General features: G+C 40.3%; 1 protein-coding gene and 1 long non-coding RNA gene across 5 annotated transcripts in view; one reads left to right on the plus strand and one right to left on the minus strand.

Moving 5' to 3' along the window:
• Positions 1–25696, minus strand: part of CPA6 (carboxypeptidase A6) — a 297362-nt gene that overhangs the window by 12574 nt on the left and 259092 nt on the right. The gene's annotated exons all lie outside the window — the stretch shown is intronic.
• Positions 1–25696, plus strand: part of LOC139186908 (uncharacterized) — a 314423-nt gene that overhangs the window by 10038 nt on the left and 278689 nt on the right. For 3 of the 4 annotated variants that reach the window (XR_011570594.1, XR_011570591.1, XR_011570593.1), the window contains exon 2: positions 1136–1239. The exons of the other annotated variant lie outside the window; for it this stretch is intronic. This is a non-coding gene — a long non-coding RNA (uncharacterized lncRNA). The remainder of the gene's footprint in view (positions 1–1135; positions 1240–25696) is intronic. 4 annotated transcript variants of the gene reach the window in all.

Raw genomic sequence — 25696 nt, forward strand, 5'->3', positions numbered from 1 at the left:
TTATGTTCATCATCAATATTTTATCACTCTTTTCTTCAGTATATCTTCTTTATTGTTGTTATTACCATGAATTGGTAACTATTTCTTTCAAAAAAATTTTACACAATTTTAATGGTTACCTTTCATTTACAGGTATTATTAAATATTGCCATATTTCTCATGTTGTACAGTATGTCTCTGAATTTATCTTACACCTAATGGTTTGTACCTTCCATTCCCTCATCCCATAACTGCCCCTCCACCCTCCTCCTAGTAACTATGCTTGTTCTCTATGAGTCTGCTTCTGTTTTTGTTATATTCATTAATTTGTTGTATTTTTATTTTACACGTATAAGTGGTATCATTCAATCTTCCTACTTCTGTATGACTTATTTAACGTAGCATAATGCCCTCTAAGTCCACGCATGTTGCTGAAAATGGCAAAATTTCATTATTTTTATGACTGAGCAGTATTCCAATGCATATGTATATCACATCTTCATCCATTCATCTGTTGATGGACACTTACATTGCTTCCATATTTTGGCAGTTATAAATAATGCTGCTCTGAACATTGGAGTGCATTCCTTCTTGAATAAGTGTTTTTTTGTTTTTGATATGTACCCAGGAGTGAAATTGCTGGGTCATATGGTAATACTGTTTTTAGTTTTTTGAGAAACCATACTGTTTTCCCTAGTGGCTACCATTGGTAGCTATTTTCCAAATGGTCCTCTAAGAGTGTGGTGGTAGCAGTCACTTCATGATACCATGAGAACTCCTCCCATTCTCCCCCTTCCTGTCCTCTACCAGATCCATCAGATCTAACTAGGAATTAGTTGTCCAAACCATCTGTTTAAACTTCATTTGACAGCCTTCTGTGCTGTCAAAATAAAAAAAATTGTGGCCCATTAAACAAATTTTATATTAAATATATATGTTATTTACATATATAAATAGTGTTTTCTGATAACTGTATCCTTAGATAATATCATAATTGGGATAATGAGTGACAGCTCAACTGACATTTCTTTAGAAAATCAGACCCTCTTCTAAATAACATTCTAAGTTGCTAAAGATAAATTACTGGCTTTGTTCAAACTGTCAAGAAAGAAGGCCCATAATTCTTTAGTATTCTCATTTTCCATTCTTTCTATAGATTGTGAAGTATTTCTAAGCCATTCCTGAATCTGTAGAAGCTAGAGATCTACTTGTTTTTCAGCTAATAGTGGGTAAGGATTGCCGTCTTCTATCCTTTATAAGGTAAGAAAAACCAAACAATGATTTTCTTTTTCAAGAAATAAAATTCTTCTGAGTAGCAAGAGGGATAAATACATTGTACTGAAGACAGAGCCAGTGCTATTATTCCTTTCTGGAATGGGGAGCATTTATGGCTAGATTGAGATGAGAATGGTGAGAGTCTTGTGTCCCTGGCTATGTGGCCACAGGGAGACACTATTCTTGACCTGAAGCACTTGCTTTCCCACATCTTCACTAAATCTTCTCTGGGTATATCTGAGGTTTTTGTAACATCGCTTACTAACATAGGTGCTACAGATCTAACACAGGATGGGAAGAACAGCAGGGTTTGGAATATAGAATAATTCTACAGATGACTATGTCTGGCTGTAAATTCAGTAGCATGAATGTTGTACTGTAGTTATTTATTTTTATAGACTCTACCACTTCTGTAGAGGGTGAACTCCTCTAGGACAGAAGTCATGCCTTATTATTCCCAGTACTTAGCAAAGTGGACACCTTTGCTCCACTCTAATTGTTGTTGAATGAATAAGCTGAGCTGACCCTCCTCATGGGGGGTGCTTATATCTTGGACTATTTCATTGAATCCAGGTTTTTGCTTAGACAACAACAGTTCATCTCTATGGAAGGCTGAGGACTCACCAGGGTAACACCACCACCACCACCACCACCACCAAACTACCTTCAAGAAGCCTGTTGGCCTATGAAAACACTCTATTACCTAAGCATTTCTTGAATAATTTCAAATCTGAAATTCTGAGCTTTCCCAAGATTGCTATTGCTAAGTCACTTCAGTCATGTCCGACTCTGTGTGACCCCATAGACGACAGCCCACCAGGCTCCCCTGTCCCTGGGATTCTCCAGGCAAGAACACTGGAGTGGGTTGCCATTTCCTTCTCCAATGCATGAAAGTGAAAAGTGAAAGTGAAGTCGCTCAGTCGTGTCTGACCCTCAGCGACCCCATGGACTGCAGCCTTCTAGGCTCCTCCATCCATGGGATTTTCCAGGCAAGAGTACTGGAGTGGGGTGCCATTGCCTTCTCCATTCCCAAGATTATACCTTAATAAATGTTTAGCAAGGAAATGGGATACTTCAAAACTTCTTCTCTATGGTGATGATCCCCAATTATTTACGCATGTAGATGCAAATCCTCCCTTGCCCCTAACACAAGCTATCCTGAGTGATAGTTTCATGAGTGAGCTTTTAACAGGTCATAGCCAAAAAGGGCCATTAAGTTTCCTCTTAGACTGCATAAAAGCTGTGACAGTGTGCTGATACGTTTCTTTCAGAGGATGGATGGAGAGATATTCGTAACTGGAGGGGAGTGTTTACAACAGGAAGGCATTTTTTTTTCCTTTAGCCTCAGACTTTATTGTTTGAATATTTGCGACTGTTATTCTATACACAAATGTTAATTTCTTATAAAACTGTGTATTCTGTATTGCTTGGTCACCTCACTCTCCATTTTATGCCACATTTCCATCAAGAACTATTTCCTCAAGGAACGTGCAGAGAGAGCAGAGGGGTGTGGAGGATGGACAGGGCCAGAAAAGGTATAGGCTGGCCAGCGAAGCAGGAAAACGGTCCATGGCTTAAGAAGGACCAGGTGATCCTTCAGGAGACCAGAAGCCTTACCTGGCTTCTCACAGAGCTTGAAATATTTTCCTCCCTTGGCTTCTGATACACTCTCCTCCTTTTTCCCATCTCTACTATTTTTTTCCATTTATTATTATCTTTATTGGAGTATAATTGCTTTACAATGTTGTGTTAGTTTCTGCTATACAACAGCATGCGCCAGCTATGCGTGTACATATATCCCCTCCCTGCTGAACCTCCCTCCCCTTCTCCCTGACATTCTCCTCTTATATTTTTCTTCCAACAACTATATTATTTCCTTCTCAGCCCTCTTTATGGGTTTGTCTTCCTCTTTTAGTCCTTGAAAGAGAAGTACCCAGGTGTTCTGCCCTTAGTCCATTTTCTCCAATAATCTCTCTTCAATGACTATGTCTTCTTCAGCTCCTGCTTATGTATTGATAGTTTCATTCATTTAGTTCTATGCACCTCAAACTAGGATGGGTCAGTGAACAAAATCAAGTTTTCTGCCAAATAGAATTTACATTTTAACGGTGGCAGTGACAGTGATGGGGAGAACAACACAGTGACTAAGTAATTGCACTGTGTAGTAGAAATGGAACAGAGAAAAGGCAGAGAGGAAAAGAAAGATCAGGAGTTCTGGGGATGTGAGTTGCGATTACAAAGATGGCACTGAGAGTTATTCTTAGTAGCTGAAGTTGAGCATTCTTGAAGAACACAGGGAGTCAGCCACTGCACCTGGGGAAGAGTGTTTTGGGTAGAGGTAACAGCCAATGTGATGGCTCCACAGCAGGCCTGGTGTGTGCCTGGCCAATGTGGATGGAGCCAAGTGTCGAGGGTGGGGTAGAAATCGATGAGATCAGACAGTCAACGGGGGACCAGGTCATGTGAAGGTTTTTTTTTAATTTGATTTTTATATTGGAGTACAGTTGCTTCACAACATTGTGTTAATTTCTGCTGTGCAGCAAAGTGGATCAATTATATGTATACATATATCCCCTCTTCCTTGGGTTTCCTTCCCATTTGGGTCACCACAGAGCACTGAGTCGAGTTCCCTGGGCTATACAGTAGGTTCTCATTAGTTATCTGTTTTATACACAGTAGCGTATATATGTTGATCCCAATCTCCCAACCATACCCCCTCTTTGGTACCCATATACTAGAGTCTGTGTGTCTGTTTCTGCTTTGCAAGTAAGTCAGAAGGAGACAAAAAAATACTGTATATTAATACATATATGTGGAATCTAGAAAAATGGTATATGTGTGTGTTTGTCTTAGTCGCTCATTCGTGTCCGACTCTTACCCCAAAAAATTAGAGTGAAAAAAATGACGAGGAAACCAGTGGGTTAGGAAGAGAGTTTTATATTATGGAGGTCAAGTGAAGCTAAATGTTTTGAAAAATAAAGCATGATTCACGTGGTCAAAGCAGCTTAGAAACTAAGTAAGGTGAGATCAAGACGTGACCATTGTATTTAGCAATGTGGGATTTGATTAGAGTATAATACATTGTGCAGTGACTTTATATAGTATAATATTATGTGTAGAGACTAGGAGAGGATGAGACTCTGCTAAAAAGGAACAAAGGCATGGGGCAGTAGCTGGTGGAAGAAGGGGAGACAGGATTTTTTCAGATGAGAGGAATAATGGCATGCTTTCATGCTGATGGGGGAAAGCCCAGTAGAGAACCAAACAAACACACCAGCAAACCAGACAAACAGACAACAAAACAATAGAGATGGGAAAATTCCTGGAGCAATATTCCTGAGTAGGAAATATCTAGTTCAAGTCAATGTCTTGAATCTCTATCTCAAGCTTTCTGCATGTCTCCACCGGCTTGTCTCAGAGGCACTGGAAGCTCAAGCTGTCCTTGGATGAAATCATCTCTGTCTTTCCTACCCACCAAAGTGACCTCGTGCAATGTTTCTTAACCTATATTTCCCTCATTCATCAAGTGGCTCAAGTCAGAAACTTAGATGGAGAGACCCTGAAAGTTGCCCTCTCCCCAATCCCTCCATCCTGTTGGAGAAAAAATTCAGTCGATCCCAACTGTTCCACCTCTATGTGACTCCTACAAGCAAAGTGCAGACCCTCAGCATTATTCCCCTGCATTACCACAATAGTTCGTTGCCTTCAGTCTGGCTTGCCTTGAGTTCAGCCTTCTCAACAATGTCATTGTAATCTTCTAAAAACGTAAAACTGATCTTATTGCTCTGCTGCTTAAAAGCCCTTCAGTGGCTGCCTTCTAGATAAAGTTCTAAAGTCTTTGAGTGGGTGCTAAGTCACTTCAGTCGTGTCTGACTCTGTGCACCCCCATGGACCATAGCCCGCCAGGCTCCTCTGTCCATGCGATTCTCCAGGCAAGAATACTGGAGTGGCTTGCCATGCCCTCCTCCAGGGGATCTTCCTGACCCAGGGATGGAACCTGCGTCTCTTACATCTCCTGCATTGGCAGGTGGGTTCTTTACCACTAGCACCACCTGGGAGGGCTTTACTACGGCTTAAAGGCCATAGAGGTAGTGTGGTCAAGTGTCTGAAAATAGTAGAGAAAGGCATTACAGTCCATCTTGTTGTGTGTTTTTCTGTCTTAAAAAAAAATGAATTTATGGGACTTGCCTGGGAGTCCTGTGGTTAAGACTCAGCACTTCCACTGCAGGGGGCATGGGTTCAATCCCTGGAAGGGGAACTAAGATCCCATATGCTGAGAGGCATGGCCAAAAATAAAAAAACCAAAACCCAATTGGTGATTTGTATCCTGTTGCTATACAGAGAGCACTGTGATTGGTATTTAACCATTTACCAGATGATGTCATGGACCTTCTGTAGTTCTATAATAGTTTCAAGGTTACATAGTTCCCCCTTTTTTGAAATTCAGAATGTCAGAGGGTTATGCTTTCTCCTTCTGACCAGATACCTATGGGATAAGGCCCTTCATGATCTGTTCTGTTGATTTGCTTGAAATTTTAGGTTCTACCAGTCTGTCTTAAACATTCTACTTCTACTTTTAATACACTACACTCTTCACTACACTATTGGTCATTTTCCTGATATTCCACACACCTTTGTCTTATGACTTTGTACGTGCTGTTCCCTTGTCTGATGCATCTCTTTTCTTCCCAGTCTGATTTTACTTGTTCTTCAGATACCACTTCTTCTTGGCATCTTTTCCAGTGGCCCCCAGGCTGGGTTAGGTGCCTGTACTTTGTATGCCTGTAACACCCTTTATCTGCATTTGTCATAAAACTTAGTGCCTATGTTAAAATGTATGCAAACCCATTTCCCTACTCGATTAGGCAAAGCAGAGTGCTTGACCAATGTTGGGTGCAAAATAAACTCAAAAGCATTTTATTTCATAATTATCATATATAAGCTAAATGGTATAATATGGAGAAGGATTATCCCTCAATTTAATGCTGTTTGCCTGAGAAACACATTAGACACTGGAGTATTCTATAGCACTTTATGGTTTAATTTTATTGATTGGCATCCTGCCAAGGTTATTTACCACAGATTACATATTGATTCAGCAGCAAAATGGGATATCACATTGAGAATGCTTTCTGCCAGTGTATCTCTAATTTTTTGCCTTACTCATTTGTCTTTAAAAATAAAATCAGAATCCTGAATAGTGGGGCCTCTAAGATGGAAATAAATTAATTCAGGTGCAAAGAAAACCACTAAAACAATCTAATTTTATTTATAGCCTTTTGGGGCACTATCCAGGCTTTACTAAAATGTGAAGAAACAGCTCACAAATATTATTGAACAGAAAGTCCCCGGCGGATTTTAAGTAACCATGTTGGATATACAATTTGAAGAGTCCTGTCCAAACCTAGCCTCAATTACACAGATTCTGATCAGAAATAGCTGCTGTACTCCAGAAGATCAAGATAGCAGAAAGCTAAAGTACCAGGACACATTTCAAAGAAACAACACCATAAAAGAATTCCATAGCCAGGAAACAATGATAAAACAGGCTTCTGAGGGAGAGGAACAAGAATCATCTAAGCCATCACTCTAGGTTTTAGGAGCATGAGAATGTACAGGTTATTAGTTTTCTCTTAGTTTATGGGAGCCAATATATTGTTTCTGAAGCTGAAACAACAGTCTCTTTCCCATCTTTACATGCAGAACAACTGCAGAATATATAACAGGATCTCTGCAGTGCAGAGTGGGGAGATGGTAGTCTCGCCAAAAAAGCAGCAGACATCTCTGTTCTGAATGCTTCAGCAGTTTAACTTCCACACCATAGATCACCTCTTTCATTTCTGAGGACTGAGATGCAAAACTCTACAAGGACCTCATAAATCTAGGCAGAAGACAGTGTGTGCACATATAAGGAAACGAGAGGAGAAGACAACGTAGGATATAACAGTCATAAAGTGTGCGGTGCAGGCTGAGTGCATAGGAGCACAGAGGGAGGAGAGAGAGCGCGGGAGACCAGGGAAGGCCCACTGAGGCTGTAATAGCGAAGAAACTCAAGGGACTCAAGACGGATGAAACTTGAAAAGATACTACTTTACTGGAAAAAAAAAAAAAAGACAAAAAAGAAATTCTGTTGTTTCTATGAACCTTAGTCCTTGTGGATGGTAAAATGAGGTGGAAGGTAGTCTTTAGAGAAGAAATGGAGAAGGAACTGATACTAGAAGCAGCAATGGGCTGAAAATCACAAGACCGGGCTTGGTCAGAGCTGTCCTAATGAGCTCAGTGAACAGGCGTGTCACTGCTCTGGCTTCACTGGTCCTGGGTGGATTAGGGACCGAATTAGTGATTCTTATGTGCTGCTGTGATGTAACTGAAAGTGGGGTCTGGCTGCTCACTGCTCAAAAGCCAATAAAGAGGCCAGGTTGGTACAAAGTTTGCTGTATTTTAGATGCCAACAAACTTTCCACTTTGGAGGCTGGGGGAGTGAGGGAGAAGGCAAATGCCTGTCCAAAGGCTGACTCTGTTCACCCCCAACCAGTGGGCAAGAGTTTTTATAGACAGAGGGAGGAGGCTTGGTTACATGCAGAAACAGCACAGTCATCTCTGACAAGCATTTTGAAATTGGTCATCAGTGGTCTGACCAGCGTCATGATGATTGTTTTAAGTACAGTTAATCTTCAGTTCCAGGGTTTGTTTGTTTCCATTTCTTTGAGGCTGGTTCTCAGAATTATGGGAGCTTATGTCATGCTTATAGTCTGGCCTTCAAGTACTGCAATAGTTAACTTCCACCTTGTGGGGGTTTCAATATCTATAAGACAGATCACAAGATATAGCTCAATATTATTAGTAGCTCTTGAGAAGGAACTAAATGTCCTTGACTATGCTTAGTGACTGTTCAGACACTGAGTCGTGTCCAACTCTTTGCAACCCCATGGACTGCAGCACACCAGGCCTCCCTGTCCTCTACTATCTCCCAGGGTTTGCTCAAGTTCATGTCCATTAAGTCAGTGATGCTATCTTTAGCTTAGTGACTAAATTATTATTATTTAGTTTGGTTGCCTGTTTTCCTTTGTTTCTGCGTTTTCTTACTTCTGTGATTCAACTTATCCTTTGGTTAAAGTTTTTTTTTTTCACAGACCAAAGGCAGACTGAGGACACAAAGGGGTAGGGGAAGGGGGGCCAGGACCATAGGATCCTGCTCTATTTCTGTGACAATGTGTTGCTATCAGTCCTGGGGTTTGTCTGACAGTAGCTGGTTCTCACGTTACAAAATTGTTGAACTAAAAGAATTGGTTTATTTATCCTGATAAATAACTCAATTTATTCTAACATAAGCTTGTAATGGGGGAGAAAAAAGGTCAATTAGAACATGTGTGTTGGAATGAACCAAAAGGAGTGTGCCCCTCTTTTCAGCTGGGCATGTAGCAGTGGAAAAAATAAACTGAGAACTATTGGATGAGAAAGATCGCTGTGACTCTTCACAGCATTGATAGTTTAGGGCAGGGGTCTCCAACCTCTGGGATCTAATGACTGATGATCTGAAGTGGAGCTGATGTAATGATAAAAGAAATAAAGTGGACAATACATGTAATGGGCTTGAATCATCCCCAAACCACCCCTGATGCCCCCAGTCCTTGGAAAAATTGTCTTCTATGAAACTGGTCCCTAATGCCAAAAAGGTTGGGGACTGTTAGTTGCAGATTCCAGGCCAGATGAAAAAAAATTCAGTATAATCACATGCTTATTTTTCTTTAACATTCGTAGATTATGTTCTAAGGAAACTTACTAACACAAGTAATGTAAATTGATTTCTGTTTGCAAGCACATTGTTTAATTCTCAGATTAGAAATACTTTTCTTCAATAAACACTTCCCTCCTTGCCTAAGGTCCTCCAACCCCTTTCCAAATCTGCTTCTCTTCTTGTATTACAGATTTTCATTTGTGGCACCTGATTGCCCAAACCAGAAATCATTTATTGTATCCAGCAGTGTGCAAAGGGCTGTTGGTGCCATCTTAATTTCCCACCAATACACCCAACCCAACTACTATGGTTTCAATCAAACTTTCCAGAATTATTGGAGGGGTTCCCTGACTCCAGGCTCTTCTTCTGCATCCTCAGAGTTCCAAGTTAATCTTACTAAAATTCAAATCTTACCACATAGTTCCTTTGCTTAAAACTCACCACAGCCTTTAGGAGAAAGGGGCTGGTTGAGAGGCTTTTCTTCTATGCCCCTTGTGGTACGCTGAATAATGACCACCAAAGATTGCCAGGCTCTAGCCCATGGAATCTGTCAGTTTCCCCAAATGGAAAAGGGCCTCTGCAGATGTGATACACTGAGGAGTCTGACACGGGGGTGATTATCCTGGATTATCTGGGTAGGCCATAATGTAATCACAAGTATCCTCTAAGAGTGAAATTTGATTAAAGACAGAGGGCATGTGACAGAAGCAGAAGAAAGCTGAGTCAGAGAAGATGCTATGGTGCTGGCTTTGAAGGGGAAGGAAGAGGTCACAAGGAATATAAGAGGCCACTAGAAGCTGGAAAAAGCAAGGAAGTGTTTTCCTCTATAGTCTCCTGCAGGAATGGGGACTTAGCACACCTTTAGCCTGGTGAAATCTGGCCTCCAGAACTGTAAGAAAATAAATTTGTTTTGTTTTAGCTACTTGGTTTGTGGCAATTTGTTAGAGCAGACACTAAATGAAGTGAAGTGAAGTCGCTCAGTCGTGTCCAACTCTTTGCGACCCCATGGACACCAGGCTCCTCCGTCCATGGGATTTTCTAGGCAAGAGTACAGGAGTGGGTTGCCATTTCCTTCTCCAGGGAACTTCCTGACCCAGGGATCGAACCCAGGTCTCCCACATTGTAGACAGACGCTTTACCGCCTGAGCCACCAGGGAAGTCAATAGGACACAAATACACTCTTATAATCATCCTTTATTTATCCCTAAATAGCATTTATCATAGTTTAATTTAATTTTATTTTCACTTAACTGTCAGTCTTTTTTTATACTCCATTTATTTTTATTATAAAATATTGGCCATATTCCCTGTGTTGCACAATACATCCTTGTAGCTTACTTCATACAGTATAGTTTGCACCTCTTAATCCTCTATTCCTATATTGTCCCGCCCCACTTCCCTTTTCCCACTGATAACCCTAGTTTGTTCTTTACATTTTCTTTATCCATTCATCTCTTGTTGGACACTTGGGTTGCCTTCATATCTCAGCAATTATAAATAACATTGCTGTAAATATTGGGGTGCATGTATTGTTTCAAATTAGGGTTTTTGTTTTTTTCAGATATATATGCAGGGATGGAATTGCGGGGTTCTATGTTAGTCCGGAGAAGGCAATGGAACCCCACTCCAGTACTCTTGCCTGGAAAATCCCATGGACGGAGGAGTCTGGTAGGCTGCAGTCCATGGGGTCATTAAGAGTCGGAGACGACTGAACGACTTCACTTTCACTTTTCACTTTCATGCATTGGAGAAGGAAATGGCAACCCACTCCAGTGTTCTTTCCTGGAGAATCCCAGGGACGGGGGAGCCTGGTGGGTGCCGTCTCTGGGGTCGCACAGAGTCGGACACGACTGAAGGGACTTAGCAGCAGCAGCAGCATGTTAGTTCTACTTTTAGTTTTCTGAGAAACCTTCATAGTATTTTCCATGGAGGCAGCACCGATTTACATTCCCACCAACTATGTATAAAGGTTCCTTTTTCTCCACGTCCTCCTCAACGTTTATTATTTTGGTTCTTTTTGATGATGGCCATTTTGACAGGTGTGAGGTAATATGTCGTTGTGATTTTGATTTGCATTTCTCTGATGATTAGTGATGCTGAGTGTCTGTTCATGTACCTGTTGACCATCTCTATGTCTTCTCTGGCAAATGCCTACTCAGATATTCTGCCCATTTTAATATGGTTGTTGGTTTTTTGATGTTGAGTTGTATGAGCTATTTATATATTTTGGATAAAATTAATCACTATTGGCCATATAATTTGCAAATATCTTCTCCTATTCAGTAGGTTGTCTTTTCATTTTGCAGATGGTTTCCTTTGCTGTGCAAAAGCTTTTAAGTTTAATTAAGTTCTATTTTTTATTTTTGCTTTTTATTACTTCTGCTTTAGGAGACAGATACAAAAAAATGTATTGCTACTATTTATGTCAAGCAGAGACATTACTTTGCCAACAAAGGTTCGTCTAGTCAAGGCTATGGTTTTTCCTGTGGTCATGTATGGATGTGAGAATTGGACTGTGAAGAAGGCTGAGTGCCAAAGAATTGATGCTTTTGAAGTGTGGTGTTGGAGAAGACTCTTGAGAGTCCCTTGGACTGCAAGGAGATCCAGCCAGTCCATTCTGAAGGAGATCAGCCCTGGGATTTCTTTGGAAGGAATGATGCTAAAGCTGAAACTCCAGTACTTTGGTCACCTCATGTGAAGAGTTGACTCATTGGAAAAGACTCTGATGCTGGGAGGGATTGGGGGCAGGAGGAGAAGGGGACGACAGAGGATGAGATGGCTGGATGGCATCACTGACTCGATGGACGTGAGTCTGAGTGAACTCTGGGAGTTGGTGATGGACAGGGAGGCCTGGCGTGCTGCAATTCATGGGGTCGCAAAGAGTGGGACACGACTGAGCGACTGATCTGATCTGATCTGATGTCAAAGAGTGTTCTGCCTATGTTTTCCTCTAGGAGTTTTATGTATGCTCAGTTGCTCCCATGGACTGTAGCCTGCCATGCTCCTCTGTCCATGGGATGTTCCAGGCAAGAATACTACAGTGGGTTGCCATTTCCTCTTCCAGAGGATCTTCCTGACTCAGGGATCAAACCCACGTCTCCTGCATTGGCAGGACGATTCTTTAGCACAGAGCCACTTGGGAAGCCAGGTCTAGGACTTTTATAGTTTCTGGTTTTATATTTGGGTCTTTAGTCCATTTTGAGTTTACTTTTGCATATGCTGTTAGAGTTCTAATTTCATCCTTTTACATGAAGCTGTCTAGTTTTCCCAGCACCACTTACTGAAGAGATTGTCTTTCTTCATTGTATATTGTTGCTTCCTTTGTCATAGATTAATTGGCCATGACTGTGTGGGCTTATTTGGGGCTCTCTATTCTGTTCCATGATCTGTGTATCTGTTTTTGTGCCCGTACCTGTTTTTCATTACTGTACCTTTGTAGAATGGTCTGAAGTCAGGGAGCTCGATTCCTCTAGCTCTGTTCTTCTTTCTCAAGATTTTAACTATATCCTTGAGGGCAAGAGTCATGTCTTTTTATTATTTGTATCCCTTTACATAGCATACTGCTTTTAGAAATATTAAGTAAATGAATGAATTTATTAATATGATTCAGACCAGAGGATGCTTCTACAAAATTATTATTTTTTCTCTCTTTTGACATTCTTTGGTTTGAGGGTCAAAGTTCTTTAACTGGATATATAAGGAAGCTAATTTTCTGGCTAAAGATCTGAGTTTTAAACTCCACTGTGCCCCATCCCTCCTCCAGTCAGTCACCATGTTTTATCCCTCCATCTTTCCAGTGTCCGCTTTCTCTCCTCTTTGGCTCTATCCTAATTTTGACATCCCTCATCTCTCACCTGGACAACACCATGCCCTCTCAGCTAGTCTCCCTGTCACCACACACTTTAATCATCCTTTCTACTGCTATCGGAGCCCTTTTCTAAAACACAAATAGATGGTGTTATCCTGTCCAGCTCCCCTCCCCCCAGTTCTCATTGGCTCCTCATGGACACCACCACCAGCAACCACCCTCGCACGGTGCCCAAGCCCAGGCCGACTCACGTTCTCTCCTGCGTACCCCACAGGCAGCCCCTGCTCTTTCTCATCAGTTCCCGCTTCCTCATCCCCCCACACCTCCTTGCCTTTCTTCCTCTCCTTCAGCCTGGACTGTCTGGCTCCTCTCTTGCAACCTATCAAGGTCCTTCCACACCTGAAGGCTGAGCTCAAAAGCCACTGATCTGCAGCTTTTCCATCTCACGCTGGTCAGAATTTCTCTTCCCTCTCGCCTCTGTAAGGGGACACTTGTTCCTCTGTTTTTCAGTTTTCACTCAGTCTCAAAGCACAGCTGGTTGTTTACCTGCAATCTCCCTCATTGACCACCAGTTCCCAAGAACAAGAACTTGATAGTATTCCTATTTGCCTATCAGCCATAGCAGGGACTCAATAAATGTTTATTAAGTCAATCTGCCCTACAGCAAGGTCCCTCTTAGTCTATCACATTAAAATTCTACTTGTGTTTTATATTTTAAGGTCAGTTTTATCATAATTTAAGGTTGTAATAGAAGGTGAGAGACTGAACAAGAGCTGAACAAAGATGTTGCTTTCTAGCTTTCCAGTGTACTCTTAAAATTTGTACAAATAAAACCATACCTGAGAATAAGAATATACCTGAGAATGAGAATAAATTAAAAGGGAATCAATAGTTTTAAATCATATTACTGCTTTGTCTTTGATTGTTGCCCATGTCCTTCTCAATCTAGGGGTGATAAATGAAATGGATTAGTGCTATTTTGTTGTTGTTATGGAACTTGTTGGAAGCCCATTCTGGGATTTCTCTTTCAGAATTACTTAGTCTGGAATGACATGCTGGAACCTGATTTTAAACAGATGTCAGTGTAAGAAAATAGATATTGCATCCTAATGGAATATGTCACATTAATTAAAATATTTTTTGCTGATGTACATTTTCTGTATAACAATGCATTTTTGTAAAATGTTTTGAATCAAAGTAAAACTTTTTCTCTCAATCTCTTTCACAGTCAACACTTCTAGGGTAGTACTGAGAGGGATGATGGGGAAGCCCAGATGGGTAGAGGACCATGCATTTGGTGTTAGATTTGTTGTTGTTGCTTAGTCATTAAGTCATGTCTGACTCTTTTGTGTCCCCATGGACTGTAGCCCATCAGGCTCCTCTGTCCATGGGATTTTCCAGGCAAGAATACTGGAGTGGGTTGCCATATCCTCCTCCAGGGGATCTTCCTGATGCAGGGATCGAACCAAGTCTCCTGTGTTGACAGGTGGATTCTTTACCACTGAGCCACCAGGGAAGCCTGTGTGTTAGATTAGATAGTCTGTGACTTACTACTCTCCACCCCATGTGGTGGGGCAGTGAGTGGAGGCAGTGAGGTATGCTGGTGGAAAAAGTATGATATGACTTCTTTATAGGCCCACGAATTACTGCTTTTTGGCCTCACTCTCCTGTGTTTTACTAATAATAGTACCTTTGGAGCTTGATTTAGTTGAAATTTGATTTTGGTTTTTCAGAAAAGAATCTTATTTTTACTGCTTTAATTTTATCCATGTCAAGTACTCCCGTTTCATCTGTCTAGCCATCCATTTCTTTTCCTGAGAAGCAATCACTTTTACTACTTTCTTGTACTGTTCCATGGTTAGGCTTTGCATTGATAAGCAAAAAGCCAGTTAAAATACCCATTTTTGAGGAAAAACCCTTTTTTAAAACAAATAGTAGTATTCTTTATATATATTAATCTAAAGCCTTACTCTGCTCAACTGTGTGTGTTGATATGTGTAATTCTGGAGATTTTTCCATATCAGTCCATAAAACAGTTGTCTAATTATGACTATTGCACTGTATAATTATAGCCTAACTTCCTTAACTAGTCCTTCATTGGTGGAATTTGATGCTTCTAATCTTTTGTCATGACAAAAGAGTGCTGCAATGGATATCCTTGTATATATGTTATTTTCTACACCTGTGAATATAGCATAGGACATATTCCTAAAATTATTTATTCAGTCAAAATGATGTGTATTTTAAAACAATTTTGGTAGACATTGCCAAGTACCCTTCCAAAGAAGGTCTACTCATTCACATTCTTAACAGAAATGTATCAGATCAGATCAGATCAGTCGCTCAGTCGTGTCCCACTCTTTTCGACCCCATGAATCGCAGCATGCCAGGCCTCCTTGTCCATCACCAACTCCCGGAGTTCACTCAGACTCACGTCCATCGAGTCAGTGATGCCATCCAGCCATCTCATCCTCTGTCGTCCCCTTCTCCTCCTGCCCCCAATCCCTCCCAGCATCACAGTCTTTTCCGATGAGTCAACTCTTCACATGAGGTGGCCAAAGTACTGGAGTTTCAGCTTTAGCATCATTCCTTCCAAAGAAATCCCAGGGCTGATCTCCTTCAGAATGGACTGGTTGGATCTCCTTGCAGTCCAAGGGACTCTCAAGAGTCTTCTCCAACACCACACTTCAAAAGCATCAATTCTTCAGTGCTCAGCTTTCTTCACAGTCCAACTCTCACATCCATACATGACCACAGGAAAAACCATAGCCTTGACTAGATGAACCTTTGTTGACAAAGTAGTGTCTCTGCTTTTGAACATGCTATCTAGGTTGGTCATAACTTTCCTTCCAAGGAGTCTTTTAATTTCATGGCTGCAGTCACCATCTGCAGAGATTTTGGAGCCCAGAAAAATAGTCTGACGCTGTTTCCACTGTTTCCCCATCTATTTCCCATGAAGTGACGGGACCGGATGCCATGATCTTTGTTTTCTGAATGTTGAGCTTTAAGCCAACTTTTTCACTCTCCACTTTCACTTTCATCAAGAGGTGATTTTTAGTTCCTCTTCACTTTCTGCCATAAGGGTGGTGTCATCTGCATATCTGAGGTTATTGATATTTCTCCTGGCAATCTTGATTCCAGCTTGTGTTTCTTCCAGTCCAGCGTTTCTCATGATGTACTCTGTGTATAAGTTAAATAAACAGGGTGACAATATACAGCCTTGACGTACTCCTTTTCCTATTTGCAACCAGTCTGTTGTTCCACGTCCAGTTCTAACTGTTGCTTCCTGACCTGCATACAGATTTCTCAAGAGGCAGGTCAGGTGGTCTGGTATTCCCATCTCTTTCAGAATTTTCCACAGTTTATTGTGATCCACACAGTCAAAGGCTTTGGCATAGGCAATAAAGCAGAAATAGATGTTTTTCTGGAATTCTCTTGCTTTTTCCATGATCGAACGGATGTTGGCAATTTGATCTCTGGTTCCTCTGCCTTTTCTAAAACCAGCTTGAACATCAGGAAGTTCACGGTTCACATATTGCTGAAGCCTGGCTTGGAGAATTTTGAGCATTACTTTACTAGCGTGTGAGATGAGTGCAGTTGTGTGGTAGTTTGAGCATTCTTTGGCATTGCCTTTCTTTGGGATTGGAATGAAAACTGACCTTTTCCAGTCCTGTGGCCACTGCTGAGTTTTCCAAATGTGCTGGCATCTTGAGTGCAGCACTTTCACAGCATCCTGTATCCTTCAAATTTTATTTTCTTTATGTCTTCTAACACACAGAAATGTAAATAGAATTATAAGAATATCAATAGGTCCAAGTTGGATAGTCAGCAAAGATGTTTTTATTTAAAGTGTCATTTGAACACAGATAAGCAGAGAAAAATACTTTGAAGAAGAAAATTGGAGACTATTTCCTCGATCTGAGGAAACATTTATTCCAAAATAGAATCCAAATAGAGTATCAGCATGTAGTAGGTGTTCAATAAATTTGTTGAATAAATTCTGTGCCTCTACTGAGTTTTTCTAAGTTCTCAGTAATAGGATGGGCTCTTTTAAGGTTTCATTAGTGGCAACAAGAGCATATATTTAAATGACACTTATTTCTGGGATTCTTTTTCAAAATATACATCTTTAAAAAAACCCATGCCACTTGATTGGTTATTTGGCTTATCACTTGCTGGTTGTATGGGAGAAGTAAATACAGAATATACATTATTAAAGGCAAATTTATTTCTTAAAGTGAAATTCTAAAATTAAGTTTAGAAAACATTTAAAAGAAGAGAAAAACACCACTAGTCCTTTAATTCCAGCATTTTGGCATATTTTCGTCCAGTCTTTTTTCTCTTGTGTTAGTATGTAAATGTGTATATGTCATATACACGTATCTGTCATATGTACACATGGAATCATCACTATATGTTTTATAGAATTGTAATCACAGTGAAAAATTAGAATCCAACTCAATATTGTATCATAAGCTTTTTGTTATTTTTATTTTATTTAAAAAATTTTATTTTTTGGCCACATCATGGGCTTGTGGGATCCTAGTTCCCCAACCATGGATCGAACCCTCACCCTTGGCAGTGGAAGCACAGAGTCCCAACCATTGGGCCACTGGGGCATTCCCTTTTTGTTATTTAAAAATAAAAAAGTTTATTTATTTACATTTTTGGCTGTGCTGGGTCTTTGTTGCTGTACCAGCTTTTCTCTGGTTGCAGTGAGCCGGGGCTATTTTTCAGTTGCGGTGCACTGGCTTCTCACTGTGATGGCTTCTCTTGTTACAGAGTGCAGGCTCTAGGGCACACGGGCTTCAGTAGTTGCTGCATGTGGGCTCAGCAGTTGTGGTTTCCGAGCTCTAGAGCACAGGCTCAATAGTTGTGGTGTAGAAGCATGTGGAATCTTCCTAGACCAGGGATCGAACCTATGTCTCCTGCATTGGCAGGCAGATTCTTAACCACTGAGCCACCAGGGAAGCCTCTCTCTTTTGTTGTTGTTATTTTTAAGTGAACTTTTAATCCATTTAATGGTTTCCTAAAATTTCACCAAATGGGCATATATTAATGTGTTTAATCATTGCCTTGTTGTTCAACATTGGGTTGTTTTCAATCTTTTGTTGTTATAGATCACATTGTGATCAGCATCATCTTCTGTTTCCTTATAATGTGTTTTTAAAATGGAATCCTGAGTCCCAAGGGTATGCACAGGTTTAAGGTTCTGCTTTGACTTGCTTCTCTTTCTACTGTTCATGTGTACTGATCTAATCTGTCCCTGAAGTTTCAATTACTCTTGATGTGCTGAAGACCCCCAAGCCTGTTTGTTCAGACTAGACCCCTTTCAATGCTCCAAGCCTGTATCCAGGTACCTGCTGTACATCTTTCCCTAGATTCCCACAAGCATTTGAGATCTGTTGCCCCAAACTGGACTCTGATTTTCCACCAAATCCTCACCTCTTGGTAGATGCCAGATCTTGGCAGGTGATACCCCATCCACCAGCCAGATCCTCTAACCAGAAATGGAATCATCCTAGGCTGCTCTCTTTTCCCTCTGACTTCATCATCTACATCTCACTGGGGTCCATTGAGTGCATCTTTCCTCATTTCTCACGTGTGGGTTTCCTCTCCATTCTTGCCACTCCCCCAGGGTGATGGTCCTGCTGTAGTTTCATGACTGATCCTTTGTCTGACACTCCTGTTCAACTGACACTCAGAGATCAGTCATTTCCTTCCCAGCTTTAAAAGCTCCCAATGATCCTTCCTTTAAAAGGCCCCCAATTATCCAGTGTTGGTCAAACTTTCCCATCAAAATGCTCTGAGGAGGCAAAATCAACATAGACTCTGAGTCTGTGACTTCTTTGAAATCTTTATTTTATGTTCAAAATTCATGTGACTTGTCTGGTTGACTCAATTATGTATTTGTGTTTGTTCTAACATAAAATAATAATTCCCCTTCTGAAATCTTCAAATGAAATTGTTATGCCCTGAAGGGGTGCTATGGCTTTTTGGTGACTTTCTCTAGGATGTGTATCTATGAGCATATAACCTCAGTTCAGTTTGAAAAGCATGGCTTCTAGAATAAAATCTATAGAGCCCAGCACAGCCTTGAATCTCAGCATGTCCTTCATGACCTGTACACTGGGACCTTTTCCTGCCTCATCTCTCACCTGTCCTTCTAGGCATCCTGTGCCCTAGCCACCCAGGGTCACGTGATGCTCACATCCAAGCCTGTTTTATGTTACATGATGTGCTTAGTTGCTCAGTTGTGTCCGACTCTCTGCGATCCCATGGGCTGTAGCCCGCCAAGCTCCTCTGTCCATGGGGATTCTCCAGAAAGAATACTGGAGTGGGTTGCCATGCCCTCCTCCAGGGGATCTTCCTAATCCAGGGATTGAACCTAGGTCTCCTACATTGCAAGCAGATTCTTTACCGTGCTGCATATTCTTTTTTAAAAAAATTTCATACATAGACTTTATTCATGTTCCTGCACAAAATTCTGTAATTTATATTCTCATGAGTTTAAGACTCACATGAAAACAGCTACTTTTTTTCCTTTACTCACATTAAGGAATTTGAATTATTAAATGTTTATAAATGATTTAATGAATTGAGAGAGAGAGTATTGGCCATGATTGTTTTTGAAACTGAATTGCTATTAAAATCTAACAAAAACTTCAAACAGAGCAATTTATTACTTTCTATACTCTATTTTGATGAAAAACTATTTTAAAATTTAAATTAATATGTAGTTGAAAAATCTCATTTATTTTTTCTCAAGAATCTTACAAATTCACTATACTTATGACCTTGTAAAATAACTTCAAATATTGTGAAAGGTAGAAATGAAAACCACAGCCTAAGAACTGATGATAATTTTTCATATCGTAAATCATAATTTTTATTTTAATAGTGCCAAGATATTAAATCTATTTTCACATGTCATTAATTGCCTACTTATTCTTCTCCAGAACATACCTGTTTCCCCTCCCTGAATTCCCTTATAACTCTCAGTCTTTGCTGTGTTTACCTTTGCCCCACAGTTCAGTCTACCTGATGACAAATATATTTTTAATTTTTAAATGTGCTATTATCTCTTCTGTGAAGACTTTTCTGAGTTCATCAAATAGCACTGGTTCCTTTTTCCTTTATAGTCTTACTATACAGATCTTCCCAGACTTCAGTGAGGTTACATGCAGATGGCATTAAACCCATCATAAATTGAAAATATTCTAAGTTGCAATGCATTTAATATACCTGAACTACAGGGCATTGTAGCTTACTTAGCCTAGCCCACCTTGAATATGCTCAGAACACTTACATTAGCCTACAGTTGGGTAAAATCATCTAACACAAAGCCTATTTTATAATAAGTTTTGAAGATCTCATGTAATTTATTGAGTAATGTACTAAAAGTGAAAACTGGTTTTCTGGGTATACAATAGTTGCAAGTGTATCAGCTGTGTGGCTGACCTACCCACTGTCACTGCACAACATCATAGGAGAGCATCATACCACGCATCACTGGCTCGTGAAAACATCAACATTTAAAATTTGAAGTATATCCTTCATTAAATGTGTATTGCTTTCACACCATCGTAAGGGTGAAAAATTGTAAGTGGAACCATCATAAGTTGAGGATCATCTGTATGTGTGTATGTCTCTCTAGACCAGTGGTCCCCAACCTCTTTGACACCAGGGACTGCTTTTGTGGAAGATACTTTTTCCATGGACCCGGGTACAGGGGGTGGTTTTGTGATGATTCAAGCACATAACATCTACTGTGCACTTTATTTCTATTATTACATCAGCCCCACCTTGGATTATTAGGCATTAGATCCTTGAGGTTGGGGACCCCTGCCCATACTATGTATATCTCTAACATTTTGCTCCTTTTTTCTTCTGTCCCTCCCCCCCTCCCCACCCTTCACTCTTTCTCCTTTGTCATTCTTCTGTTCACCTGCTTCAATCTCAAAGATTTCTAAACACCATGAGGGCAGGGAAACTGTAGGATTCATCTCTACTTGCTGGGTGCCTAACCTAGTGTGGCAAAAAGAATGCATGTGGTAACCTTTTCTTTTCTGAGTGAATAGAAGAATGAATGGCATTCTGGATGTGCGATCAAACTGCTTTCTAAAACCCACTCCAGTGTTCTTGCCTGGAGAATCCCAGGGACGGGGGAGCCTGGTGGGCTGCCGTCTATGGGGTCGCACAGAGTCGGACACGACTGAAGCGACAGCAGCAGCAGCAGCAGCAGCAAAGCCCCCAGAGGTACATGCTTTCCCAGTTTTACCATTGTTTCCAGTTTAGGTTATCACATCAAACAATTTGGGGAATAATTTAATGGATGGCATGGTATCTTGTTTTACTTTAATATTGTTCTTTGATTACTGGGAGGTTGCCCATTTTATCATATGGCTTTATCTTCATGAATTATGACTGTTTTTAAAATCTCAGCCTCTAGAGTCTTTTTCTTTACGTTTTATGTGGACACTTAAAATCACTTTTTACTATGTAATGTTTGATTCTGAAGTGTTTATGTAAAAATGATAGTAAAACTTTCTCTGCTTTATTTACTGCAAATATTTTTTCTCACACAGTTGCTTATCTTTGGTTCCTTAAACAAACACTTAGTTCTTTATATAATAAAGATATGTTAACATTTAGAATTCATTGTCGTATATGCCATGGTTGTCAATGGGAATAATAATCTTAGGTCAGACTTTTTTAAAGTTATATTTTAAAAACTAATACACATGTCTCTTTCCCTTCTGGTTTCCTCAGTGTGTATGCCCAGCAGTGGGGTTGCTGGATCATAAGGCAGTTCTATTTCCAGTTTTTTAAGGAATCTCCACACTGTTCTCCACAGTCGCTGTACTAGTTTGCATTCCCACCAACAGTGTAAGAGGGTTCCCTTTTCTCCACACCCTCTCCAGCATTTATTATTTGTAGACTTTTGGATCGCAGCCATTCTGACTGGTGTGAAATGGTACCTCATAGTGGTTTTGATTTGCATTTCTCTGATAATGAGTGATGTTGAGCATCTTTTCATGTGTTTGTTAGCCATCTGTATGTCTTCTTTGGAGAAATGTCTATTTAGTTCTTTGGCCCATTTTTTGATTGGGTCGTTTATTTTTCTGGAGTTGAGCTGTAGGAGTTGCTTGTATATTTTTGAGATTAGTTGTTTGTCGGTTGCTTCATTTGCTATTATTTTCTCCCATTCTGAAGGCTGTCTTTTCACCTTGCTAATAGTTTCCTTTGATGTGCAGAAGCTTTTAAGTTTAATTAGGTCCCATTTGTTTATTTTTGCTTTTATTTCCAATATTCTGGGAGGTGGGTCATATAGGATCCTGCTGTGATGTATGTCGGAGAGTGTTTTGCCTATGTTCTCCTCTAGGAGTTTTATAGTTTCTGGTCTTATGTTTAGATCTTTAATCCATTTTGAGTTTATTTTTGTGTATGGTGTTAGAAAGTGGTCCAGTTTCATTCTTTTACAAGTGGTTGACCAGATTTCCCAGCACCACTTGTTAAAGAGATTGTCTTTAATCTATTGTATATTCTTGCCTCCTTTGTCAAAGATAAGGTGTCCATAGGTATGTGGATTTATCTCTGGGCTTTCAATTTTGTTCCATTGATCTATATTTCTGTCTTTGTGCCAGTACCATACTGTCTTAATAACTGTGGCTTTGTAGTAGAGCCTGAAGTCAGGTAGGTTGATTCCTCCAGTTCCATTCTTCTTTCTCAAGATCGCTTTGGCTATTCGAGGTTTTTTGTATTTCCATACAAATTGTGAAATTATTTGTTCTAGCTCTGTGAAGAATACTGTTGGTAGCTTGATAGGGATTGCGTTGAATCTATAAATTGCTTTGGGTAGTATACTCATTTTCACTATATTGATTCTTCCAATCCATGAACATGGTATATTTCTCCATCTATTAGTGTCCTCTTTGATTTCTTTCACCAGTGTTTTATAGTTTTCTATATATAGGTCTTTAGTTTCTTTAGGTAGATAAATTCCTAAGTATTTTATTCTTTCCGTTGCAATGGTGAATGGAATTGTTTCCTTAATTTCTCTTTCTGTTTACTCATTATTAGTGTATAGGAATGCAAGGGATTTCTGTGTGTTGATTTTATATCCTGAGGAAACCAGAAGGGAAAGAGACACGTGTACCCCAATGTTCATCGCAGCACTGTTTATAATAGCCAGGACATGGAAGCAACCTAGATGTCCATCAGCAGATGAATGGATAAGAAAGCTGTGGTACATATACACAATGGAGTATTACTCAGCCATTAAAAAGAATACATTTGAATCAGTTCTAATGAGGTGGATGAAACTGCAGCCTATTATACAGAGTGAAGTAAGCCAGAAGGAAAAACACCAATACAGTATACTAACGCATATATATGGAATTTAGAAAGATGGTAACAATAACCCTGTGTACGAGACAGCAAAAGAGACACTGATGTATAGAACAGTCTTATGGACTCTGTGGGAGAGGGAGAGGGTGGGAAGATTTGGGAGAATGGCATTGAAACATGTGAAATGTCATGTATGAAACGAGATGCCAGTCCAGGTTCAATGCACGATGCTGGATGCTTGGGGCTGGTGCACTGGGACGACCCAGAGGGATGGTATGGGGAGGGAGGAGGGAGGAGGGTCCAGGATGGGGAACACATGTATACCTGTGGTGGATTCATTTTGATATTTGGCAAAACTAATACAATTATGTAAGGTTTAAAAATAAAATAAAATTAATTAAAAAAAAATAAAAAGAATACATTTGAATCAGTTCTAATGAGATGGATGAAACTGGAGCCTATTATACAGAGTGAAGTAAGCCAGAAGGAAAAACATAAATACAGTATACTAACGCATATATATGGAATTTAGAAAGAGGGTAACAATAACCCGGTGTACGAGACAGCAAAAGAGACACTGATGTATAGAACAGTCTTATGGACTCTGTGGGAGAGGGAGAGGGTGGGAAGATTTGGGAGAAGGGCAATGAAACATGTAAAATATCATGTAGGAAACGAGTTGCCAGTCCAGGTTCGATGCACGATGCTGGATGCTTGGGGCTGGTGCACTAGGACGGCCCAGAGGGATGGTATGGGGAGGGAGGAGGGAGGAGGGTTCGGGATGGGGAACACATGTATACCTGTGGCGGATTCATTTTGATATTTGGCAAAACTAATACAAATATGTAAAGTTTAAAAATAAAAATTAAAAAAAAATAAAAACTAATACACTTATGTAAAGTTAAAAAAAAAAAAAAAGCAGTGTTTTAAAATGGAAAAGTATTGGGTTGGCCAAAAAGTTTGTTTGGGTTTTTCTGTGACATGATACGGAAAAACCCGAATGAACTTTTTGGCCAAGACAATATAATTTGAATCCAAATATCTGTCTTCAACAGGGCTTCCCAGGTGATTCAGTGGTTAAGAATCCACCTGCCAATGCAGGAGAGGCAAGAGACGCAGGTTCGATCCCTGGGTTGGGAGGAACTCCTGGAGTAGGAAATAGTAACCCACTCCAGTATTCTTGCCTGGAAAATTCCATGGACAGAGGAGCCTGGTGGGCTCATGGGGTCAGTTCATGGGGTCACAAAGAGTCAGAGACAACTGAGCATGCACCCACATCTGCCTTCAGCAATCAATACCTGCTCTCAACAATCCATTTGATATAGAGAAACCAGAATAATTATCTTCAAAGTTCATTAGGTCATGTCACTTCTCAATTCAAAACTTTCCAGTGATTTTTTTTTCCCCATCCCATTCAGAACATCATCCCAAGTCCTTCCTAAGATACTGGACCTACATCACCTCCCCTCTGTCTGCTTCTCTGATGTTATCTTCTACCTGTCTCTCCTTCCTCTTCCTCTCTCAGTTCCAGGCACGCAGCCCTCATTGCTCTCCCTTAAAAGATGCTCCTGACTCAAAGATTTTACACTGTTTTTCTCTCTACCTGCTTTTTCCCCAGCCCTCCTTCACTCTCAAATCTCATCAGATGAGATCATCTTCCCCATGTCACCTAAAAGTTAACCCACCCTCACTCTGTCACTCTCTATTACTTTCCTGGCATTTGTTTCTTCATAGCATGTATGACACTTGACTGTTTATTGCCGTTCTCTCAGTAATTAGCTCAGCAAATAGTGGTTACATAAATGAATGAATGAATTTGGTCACTCATCTGATAACTTCTGAGATGACAACTATATAAAATATAATTGGTATTTTTTCTTAGGTTGTGAAATAAAGTCTTTTTTTTTTTTTTTACAACCTAGAAATACTACTGGCCATCATCAAAAAATGAACAAACAGTACACGCTGGAGAGGTTGTGGAGAAAAGGGAACCATCTTGCACTGTTGGTGGGAATGTAAATTGATACAGCCACAATGGAGAACAGTATTGAGGTTCCTTAAAAAAACTAGGAATAAAAAATACTACCATCATTAGTATCAGTTATTGCTCTGGTTTAAATATTTGTGGTTCCCCCCTCCAAAGTTCATATGTTGAAATCCTAATGCCCAATGTGATAGTGTTAGGAGGTGAGGCCTTTGGGACAGAATAAGGTTATGAGGGTAGGGCACTCATGGATGGATAGTGACCTTATCAAAGAGAACCCAGAGAACTCTCTAGAACCTTCCACCAAGTGAGGACCCAGAGAGAAGCTGTTACTTATGGACCAGGAAGCCCTCGTAAACTATGGATCTGCTAGGAACATGATCCTGCACTTGCCAGCCTTAAGAACTGTGAGAAATAAATATTTGGTTTTTGTAAGCCACTTCATCTCTGGTACAGTTGACCCTTGAGCAACACGGGTTTTGAATTGCATGGGTTCACTTTATATACAGATTTTTTTCAATAGTAAGTCCATAGCACTCCATGATCCCTGGCTGGTTGAATC

Source organism: Bos indicus, chromosome 14 (assembly GCF_029378745.1).
Source record: "Bos indicus isolate NIAB-ARS_2022 breed Sahiwal x Tharparkar chromosome 14, NIAB-ARS_B.indTharparkar_mat_pri_1.0, whole genome shotgun sequence".
In the NCBI taxonomy this organism is placed as follows: domain Eukaryota; kingdom Metazoa; phylum Chordata; class Mammalia; order Artiodactyla; family Bovidae; genus Bos; species Bos indicus.